The sequence below is a fragment of the Chrysochloris asiatica genome, unplaced genomic scaffold (genome assembly GCF_000296735.1).
Source record: "Chrysochloris asiatica unplaced genomic scaffold, ChrAsi1.0 scaffold00057, whole genome shotgun sequence".
NCBI classification, from domain to species: domain Eukaryota; kingdom Metazoa; phylum Chordata; class Mammalia; order Afrosoricida; family Chrysochloridae; genus Chrysochloris; species Chrysochloris asiatica.
Genome location: NW_006408575.1, coordinates 15160271 through 15170520, shown reverse-complemented (window position 1 = coordinate 15170520; position 10250 = coordinate 15160271). Strand labels below are relative to the sequence as shown.

The window sequence follows — 10250 nt, the reverse complement described above, 5'->3', positions numbered from 1 at the left end:
AGGTGTTTAAATACATTTTATAAATAACATAACTCACCATTTTGAAACTTTGCAATATATTTGCACAAAGAAGAAAAGAGGCATACATCCAAAAGGATGCTCATTGCTTTGTAGTTTAATAGTAAAAATGTAAAACCAACCTAAATGTTTATCATTACAGGATGGTATAATCATGTCTTTTTTTGTCTTCTAAAAGGTTTTTTCCTTATTTCTCAGAGCCCCAACCTCACAGCTGTAGAAAGTTTAGGCTCCTGCCAACACTGACTATATGGACCAAAGAGCTGAGGCTCCAAAGGTCCCACCAGGGGCTTTCCACACTGGGGAGCACCAGCTGTGGCTATTTCTAAAAGTGGTTTCAGGGTGAGATGAAGAGTCAAGGTTCCATTGCAATCACTGTAATGAAACTAAGTATATGAGTTGTTGAATGTTACAGATGATTTGCTCTGTAACCCTTCACTCAATTCACAATAAAAACTTAAAAAAAAATAATAATAAGGTTCCACAGCCACTCAGTCCTTCTTCTTAGAACACAGGGACATAGCCAAGCAATCTGCAGCTTGCTACTGTGGCTTGCTATGCTCATCCCAGGAAGTGTGTGTGTGGGGGGGTGGAGGTGGGGGGCTATAAAGGGCATCTTTTGGTTGAAAGAAGTTAGGAGTTAGGCCTTTGATCCAGTTTAACCTGGGGCAAGATAGGCCCCTAGAGAGGCTCCAGACCAGACCCCATCTCAGCACAAAGAGGCTTCTTCACCATACTCTACCAACCTTCTTCACTGATGCTAAGAGCAGAGGCCTATAAGGACCAGAAATCCTGGTTCAACTCTGCTGGAAGCTGTCATGCTGACAAAGAATTTCTTTCACTTTGTCCACAAAGTTCTGACCTTAGCCATGGGCCCCAGTCCTTGGTCTCCATACATCAGCTTTTTTTGCCACACAGGGGATCCCTACGTAGCTGAAGGCCTTCAGCTAGCCCACCTGATGCGCAGTGATGGTGTCCCTTCCACATGGCGGTGTTCATGGCAGGGCAGAAGAGCATGGGCTTGCTGCAGTCCTAGGCCAGTATGATACATGTAAACAAGTTGTCACAGATGCTACTGACCACCTTCCCCAGCGCTGGCATCCAGAGGTGCTACGAGCATGAGGTCTATCCACTTTCACAGGTCAGTGTGGAGAACTGGGTTGGAGTGGTACACACACCTCCCCTATTCATCTGCATCGCTGTAGGGGTGACAGGAATGTCCTGGGGGCTGTACAAATGATTGGTTCTCTCAGTTGTAACCACCGCTCATTCCAGCCCAGGAGTGTCCAAAAGACATGACACTAAAAGAGACAACTTCAGGGCTGCACCATTCACAGTAACACCCACAAGAACATGGAATTTTCTGTCCACCAACAGTGCAACAGCTTGAGATGAGGCTTTTGGCTCCATTGGGTGGGTTCTAAGCCTTGGAAGCATTCTAATCCTGGCTTCCTTCAGATTCTGACAAGATTTAGAACCCATGCCAAGTGTGTCTGGAAGTAGCTCCTAAATATTGCTTGATCATGTTTTAAAACAAAGATTTCCTGGGTGTTTCAGATGTTCATATGCTCAGGTGGAAGTCCACCAAGAAGCACTTTGCAAGAAAGACCTGGTTATCTACTTCTAGAAAATCAGTCACTGAAAAGTCACAGTTGGCTCATGTACAATTTGTCTTTTAAAAAATTATTATAAATTTTGCACACCAATTAAGGATAACTAGCATGTACTGTACATTCTTAAGTGTACTTATCCATTTCCATTATCAGAATGTAAGTAAGCACTGTGAGGGCAGAGAATTTGTATCTAGAACAATCTAGAGGATATAATAGTGGTGATTGCATGCCATCAAGTTGATGAGACTCACAGCAACCCTGTATAGGGTTTCCAAGGCTATGATTCTTTACAGGAGGAGGAATCTTCAACTTTCTCCTGTGGAATGATTGGTAGATTCAAACTGCTGACGTTGTGGTTAGCAGCCCAGGTCGTAACCCATTATGCTGCCAGGGCTCCTTAGAGGATATAACAGCATACAGTAAAAGTTTGTTCAGTATGTGAAGAATTAATTAATTCTGTGTGTTGCAATGCTGATATCATTGAGTCAATTTTCAAATTACAGTGCCACAGGAGAACTGTCCCACAAGGTTTTCTATAAGCTTTCAACTTCACAGTAGCAGATTGCCAAGTATTTTCCAACCTTAACAGCCAAAACTTAATATTTGTGTCATCAGGTCTCCTTTAATATTCTGTAATTCATTAAAAATATAATAAATTAATATGAACTAAGGCAATCTTAAAGCTGTTCTTATTTGTAAACAAACAAATAGACATATAGACACAGAAAAACCAAACCAAACCAAACCAAACAGGGGTGTAAGGTACATAGGGAAATTAGTTTTCAGCTTCCTGGCCCATTTAGCCCTGAAGGGTATATCAGAGGGAAGAGAAGATTGATGCTGAGTACCATTTTATCATAATGAACTTAGCTACTCTGATGAAAAGTTAAGAACCTTAGTTGAGATTTCAAACTGTAGTTTTTTATAAAATCAATAAACATTGCTGGAGTCTTGTTTTGCAATTTTACCTGCCTACGAGGGCACTGTTTAATACCAAATGACAGCTTAGTGTTTTTTTCAGAATGAGCAGACACATCCAGTAGGTGTGGTACCTGTTCATACACACAGAGACTACCATTGCTCCTTTGAAACCCTACACATGGTCACTATGAGTCATAACTCGATGGCGGTGGATTTTTGGGTTACCAAAATACTTCCATTATTTATGATACTTGTATCTCATGGATTGAAAGGCCCCACAGCACAAGAGAAGAGTATTTGAAATAGGAGAGATTACTTGATCACTCAAGACTCCAGGTCTGTTGCAGAAGGTAGGGCATGATGCTACTGAAGACTATCGTAAGTCAAAAGTATTGCTATTGTGGTTTGAATTCCAATTTGCATAGTTATTTAAAACAAAATGTATTTAAACATGTCTCTGTGATCATTGGATGTCTGCAGGCATCATCTTACTAGTGTGCCTTCAAAAAAGTCTATAATATTTTTGCTGTAGAAAAAACAAAAAACAAAAAAACAACCAATGTTGAGTTCAGAGCTGATATCAAATATTAAACAAAACTTAAGAGGACATCTTCCCAACTCACAGACATTTTGTAACAATTTTAAGGTAATGCTGTTTTATACCTGACAACAGTTTTTAGATGGACCAGATATTTTATGGAACATCACCAAGACCTCAAAGATGAGCCAAGAGAGGGAAGGCTGTCAACCTGGACAAATGAAGAAACTGTGGATTAAGTCTAGAAATTGGTCAAAGACAATCATGCAATGACCACTGAGTAAAAGTTACTGGAGTTGGGATTACACGTGGTTTGATATTTTCAATTTCAATGAATATCTTGTCTTCAGTATGCTTTTGCTTGATGGGTGCAAAAGCATTATGAGATCAGCTACCTAATGAGGTGATCTTTACCTCAGTCTTTTAAGCAAGATCAAGCTAATGAAGACAGTTTTATGGAATAAATCATAACTGGGATATGTCTGGCATTTACTAATATAATTCAGAGAACAAGCTCCAATCAAAACACTGAATTCCAGTAGGACCTGCTCGGTCAGTGAAATTCAAGGCACAGAGGTTGTGGAAACTGTTTAGAGAAGATTCTGAAGGGGAAATCTTGATAGATTTCCATAAAAGACACAATAGAATTACGAAGCTTTAAGTAAATAAAAAACTGCATTGGTAAGAAAAGGGTCAGGCAAGTTGTGCTGAGGAATTTCCCCCCACAACAGTGCACTTGCTCATTCTTCAACGATAGCAAGGACTATCTCACAAAAGTTTCCCTGGAAAACCTTATCCCATCTAGTCTACAGTCATGAACTTACCTCCTCAGACTTTTTTTTTTTTTTAAATTGTGAATTGACTGATAGTTTAAATGGGCGAACATCTATTTTATATTCATTGTTTCACTGCAATGATTACAATCTCCTCCGTGCATCATCATTTCAACAATATTTGCTTCTATTCCCTCTTTTTTTGTGGGGTGGGGTGGGGATGTACACAAAAAACAATCAAGAATATATAATGATTGAAACATCCAAAGGGCACATTCTGCAGGCCTACCTCCTGGCCACCAGCACCCAGCATTTCACTTTCCATAGTCTAGAATCTTCAGCTCCTCCATCTTTCCATGTCCTCATCTCTGCCTCTATCTCTGGAGTTGCTGCTTCCCTGGATAGAGTCCCACATTCCATTCGTGCTCTCTCCCTTGATGGTCCTAGGGTCCTTTGTTCCTGGAATGTAAGATTAACTACTCCCCCCTTTTATTATAAAACTTCTACCTTTATAGTTGTGACAGTCACAATTAATTATGATAATAATTACTCACTACTTAATCATAAGAATCTTATCCCTGTCTCCTTTCACCAAGATCTGTCTAGATGAAAACAATGCAGTGGGGATTCTACCTTCCCCTGCACGTGCTGAAACTAAATTCCCTCTTAAAAACTTGTAAGCCAGTCACTTTGTGCTTTTATAGCCCCCTTATTTTAGGTAGCCAATGTCTAAGTTGCCCGTCCCTATCAACCCTGTGTACAGAGGGGATAGGATTGATACTTGATGTGAAGACTCCCCTCTCAGTTGGTATGTTGAACTATTACATCTATAAGTATAGGTCAAGTTCATCAAATTGTAGCAACTTACACTTGTTTCCTTTATTGAAAAATTTTTTTTAGCTTTCTCTAGTTGAGTTCTGATCATCAAGTCATTGAAACTATGTCAGATGGGTACTATCTACAAGTTTGGGCATTCTTGTGTGTCTCCCCTCACTTCATATCAGCTGGATGCTTCACTCTCAGCCTCAGACTTCTTTTTGCTCCCCAAACTCAAAGAACATGGAAAAGGAACACAATCTGAGTTCCCTGAAGAGACTAAAAGTGCGGTCATGACACCGTGTAAATCAAATAGCCACCACTTGCGGTTACAAATCAGGCTGCAAATCTCAAGGTCAGCAGTTCAAAATGACCAGTCTTCCGTGAGAGAAAGATGAGACTTTCTGCTCCCATAAAGATTTACAACTGTAGTTCAAAATGACCAGTCTTCCATGAGAGAAAGATGAGACTTTCTGCTCCCATAAAGATTTACAACTTTCTGAAACACTATGCAGGGTCACTATGAGTCAGAATTGACTCCATGGCACACCACCACCACCACCATCTGTCTGTTTGTTATAGTGTGTTGTCTTGCAGTATTTCACAAATACCAACAGGCTCACATATGGTGGAAAATTTTCAGCTGGGCTTCCAGGTTAAAACTGAGTAGGAAGAAACTAGTAGGCTTAGTGGGTCTACTTCTGAATACTAGCCAGTAAAACCTAATGAATAACAACACTGACTAATAAAGTGTAGGAAACTGAGTCTTTCATTATGCAAAATACTCAAAGCACAACTGAAGAAGAGCTGTCTCCTTAAAGTTGATACTGACTCTTAACAACACTAAGCCACACCAGGTCTAGTTTTATTGTGGTTGTTAAGTGTCATCAAGTTTATTCCAACTCATAGTGACCTTGTATAGGATTTCTGAGGAGCAGCTGGTGAGCTTGAACCACTGAGCCACCCCTACATTTTACCCCACTGTGACATCCATTAAAAAAACATTATTTGCCTTCCCTTTACAATCTTGTGTTGGTGCTTGTCCAATTGAAAACAAGAACAGTTAGTTACAATAGTCACATTAAGTACTGTGGAGTCAATTTGGAGACAGGAACAACAACAACAAAAATGTGTACCTGCATGAAAGCATGATGTCCCTCTGTGACTTAATCAGGTAGCAGATCAACTACTAACAAAATGGTTGGCAGTTAGAACCTACCCAGAAGCAACTCAGAAAAAAAGGCCTGGTAATATATTTCCAAAACATCCCTACCTTGAAAACTGTAAGGAACACAGTTCTACTCTGCACACATGGGGTGGTCATGAGTCGAATCTATTTGAAAGCAACTGGTTTGGTTTCTGTGCTTGCCCAATTGAAAACAAGAACAGTTAGTTACAATGTTGTTGTTGTTGTTGTTAAGTGCCGTCGAGTCGGTTCTGACCCATAGCGACCTTGTAACAGGGTTTCCGAGGGTGTAAATCTTCACGGGAGTAGAAAGCCTCATCTTTCTCCCGCGGAGAGGCTGGTAGTTTCAAACCGCTGATCTTAAGGTTCGCAGCCCGATTGGTAACCAATAGTAACATAGAACAGTTTTTGGACTTACAAACATTTTGGTGGCCTATACAGGTAAGCAGTTGACGTACTAACCAAGAAGTCAGAGATCTGGATCCACGAGGTGACTCAGAGGAAACGTTTTAGCAGTTGACTTCTGAATAATCAGACACTGAACACAATACTGCTGTTGTTAAATGAGTGCCATCCAGTCGGTTTTGACTTATAGTGACCCTGTACAGGATTTCAAAGGAGTAGCTGGTGGGTTTGAACCATCGACCTTGTAGCTCACAGTCCTGTTATGATCCTACAGTGACACACCAGGATGGAGCACAATTATATTCTGGCACACATAACAACATAACTCCAGCAACTGGTTATAAACACCTATGAAAATACCCTTCCATATTTTGAAATAAAACAAAAAAATAATATGTTTTTTATTATTAAAAACATGACGCTACATAAATCCCCACATTACCCAATCTGTTTGAGGCCACTGTAGACCCTCATAAGCCCAGTGAAGGGGGGACATGAGAGCCACTCAAGTCAGGAAGCCCCTGAAATGACTATTCCCATTGCACAATGAAGCAAGGTAATACAGCAGCCATCTATTGTTATTTTGATATTTTAAAAATTGTTTTGCATTTAGATTTTTTAATATGACATTAAAATATGAATTATCTTGATTGCTGAAATTTGGGGGGGCATTGGTAAACACATATATATGAGGGGGATTCAAAACATTGGTGAAAAAAAAATTAAAAGATAATACAATTTGTCCACAAACTTTCTAAAGCCCTTTCACAAAACATAACATTTGCCAATTCAAGACTGTCCATGTGTACAATTTAGTGACACTAATTAACCACTAATATCAGAGTCCTGGTGTGGCGCCATGGGCTAAATGTCAGACTGCAAAGCCGTTTGAACTGCAAAGTCAGTGGTTCAAGCTCACCAGCTGCTCCTTGGAAACTCTATACAGGGTCACTATAGGTCAGAATCGACTCGACGGCACTTAACAACAACAACATCCATTGTCAAATTTGCCATCACTTGGTAAAACGTGTTTGCTGTTGTTGTTGTTGTTAGGTGCCATCGAATCGGAACTGACTCTTAGCGACCCTATGCACAGGAGAACGAAACAATGTCCGATCCTGGGCCAACCTCACTACTGCTGCCACACTTGATGCCATTAATGATGCCACCTGGCTGATCCAGCACGTTGGGAGGTCATCCTCTTTTTCTCTGACCCTCCATCTTACCCAGCATGACATCCTTCTCCAGCGACTGTTCCCTCCTGACAATAAGCTGAGGTACGCTTAAACTTTGTGTAAAGGTAAATCCTCTGAGTTCTGACACTGTGCCTCCCTCCAGTGCCATGGGGCCTAGTGCTAAGAACATGTATAAATCTCACTGAAGACAAGCCCACAGTGTTACAACCACACCTAGTACCATGCAGTTCACCATTAGATAAGCAGATGCCTATGCAGTACAGGGGCCACTCTCTGGTTTACATCCTATAAGGCTCTTTAGTCTGATGAAGCTGGCTGACATTATTCTGTAGATGTGGAATTGTGTCCAATTCCAACTGAGGACAGAATACTCCTGCACACCTACCACACTGCCAACAAGCACACAGTAGACATAGAAATGCAGTTACTGCTTTCACACTACTAATTTTAGATACTGGGATCTTTTTCCTAAGTTTTTATCAATTTTTCTCACCCTTCTGGGATCCTGTGATAACTCCGAGTGACTCATTTCCATTTGCCAGCAGTGAGTCCTTTCCCACTTTTAAAATTTCAAAGCCAAATTTAAGTGTGCTACATAGCAAATATTCAAGTCTGGTCTTCTCCATGACAGAAGGGGTGCTAAAAATTCATTTCTTCTAGGTGATTAGACCCTTTCAAAGGGCAGAGAAGAGATAAATATAGTTCTCACACTAAATGGAGAGATCCCATCACAGAGTTACTGCAGGGTCCCCTTAACAAGTTACAATGGTGGGAAGACAGCTCTGTTGATCTGAAGGGAAAGAAGTCACAGGTATGGCAGGGAGCCGACAAGGTGCAAGGATTTGACAAGGTACTATGAGCTAAATTTCCATTTGGCCAAAATCTTTCCCTATCATTAATCCTAGCATTGCTTCCTATTTGAATTGCAAGAAAAATGAGTTTAAAGCAGCTTTTTGGGGTTTGTGTTCTTTCTTCCTTAAGTGAAGAAAGACATGATATAAACAAACTCTACAAGAATATGCAATTATTTTTTATCTGCTTCTGTCAAGTTAAGGGAACGCTAAGGAAAAAAGTCCCAGTGGTGTACTGGGTTACAGCTTGGGCTCCTAACCCCAAGGTCATCAGTTTGAGTCCACCAGCCCCTCTGTGGCAGAAAGATGAAACGCTCTCTTTCCATAAAGGTTTACAGTCTTAGAAACCCAATACAGAGTCACTATGAGCCAGAATCAATTATGTGGCACACAACCACCATCAAGGAAAGAAGATGTATAGGGACTTTAAAGTCCTGGTGGTGTGCTGTGGATTAATGCACTGGACTGTAAAGTCAGTTTGAAATGTAAGGTCAGCAGTTCAAGCTCACCAGCTTCTCCTTGGAAACCCTATACATTGTGACTATGAGTCAGAACCAACTCAGAGGCACCTCACAACAACAACAATACTGGATTGAGGGGTGTCCCTATTGACCTGTATTCCTCCCCTTCTGTCCTCCTCACTGTCTCTTACACCAACATTCCTCTCTTTTATGCAGAGTAGCTAATCATGGGAAAGCTATAAGGAGAGAAAATGTGTAATTTATCTAGAGCTTTTTTTCTTTTCACCTTTTAAAGCAGGGGCCAGGAACCTTTATTTTTGAAAATGTCTAGATTTTATTTTTGGGATTTGTAATCAAGATGGTCTCTTTCCAACTACTCTACTTTGCCAGTGTAGTGTACAAAAGCAACCACAGAAAATATATAAATGAAATGGGCCTGGCAGAGCTTAAGACAACAACCATGGAAACCTTTATTTGCAAAAAGAGGCTGCAGGCTACATGTGGCCTAAGGACTGAAGTTTTTCTCCTTGTGCTCCAAACGGTAATTGGCTTGATTCCCTCTTGACTCTTCAACATCTAAAACAAGAAGCAAGCAAATAAACACTCTACTCCCAAGAAATAGAAATATAAAGTGATTCACATTTTAAAAATAGAAGACACCAACCCTTAGTTCTCTACAAGAACAAAAGATACTTCTCAGCTGTAGAACTGAGTACTTGTACTTTTTTTGTGGATGATCTTATAATAGGGAATTTATTACCAGCCCTCCACAGGACTACCCTTTGACTAGAAAGCCCTAAGAAAAGCGAAATTTTGCTTTTGCTAAGAAAGGAACAGTAAAATATTTACACTGGATTTCTTACTCCTTTGTCTTTTCAACACAGTGCTCTAAGTTAGCTGTTGTCAGAACTCACATCCCTTTACTGGAGTATCTTGCCTGGGAATGTAGTCAGTATAGCAAGTCAAGGGCTTACACAGAGCACCTGTTGTGAATGTTTTGCCTGAGCTGCTGTTGCATGTAGCAAGCTAACTTTAGACTGCGAGCAAGAGGAGAGCAGGAATCCATCATGCGCTCTGGAACATGCCCCTTGGATCATGGTCTATTTACAGAAACAGCTTCCAAGGACTTCTCTCCTTGGCAAATGAGAAGTTACACTCACACAGGTTCTTTTTCTTTTAAGCAGAGCAACACTCTAAAAAAGTAGCTTTTAATATTTGAAAGCAGATATTTGATAAAAGCTATGCACGGCGTCAATGAAAAAGAAATACACTCAAATGTTTATATATAATTTAAGAAGGCTCAGAATATTCCCTTGCAATGAAACTGTTTGAGACAAACAGACTGGTATTTGAACTATATACCAAAGGAAAAATGGAAAATTAAGTATCTTTTCTATCACCACCTCTAACCTTGTCACAAAATTAATGAAGTTATTATGACTTCTTAACAGTAGGTTATGTATCCTTAAAGA

The 10250-nt window shown here is 40.3% G+C and overlaps 1 pseudogene; it reads right to left on the bottom strand.

Moving 5' to 3' along the window:
• Positions 1 to 815: 815 nt before the first annotated feature.
• Positions 816 to 1428, bottom strand: LOC102819887 (annotated as a pseudogene).
• Between the last annotated feature and the right edge of the window lie 8822 nt (positions 1429 to 10250).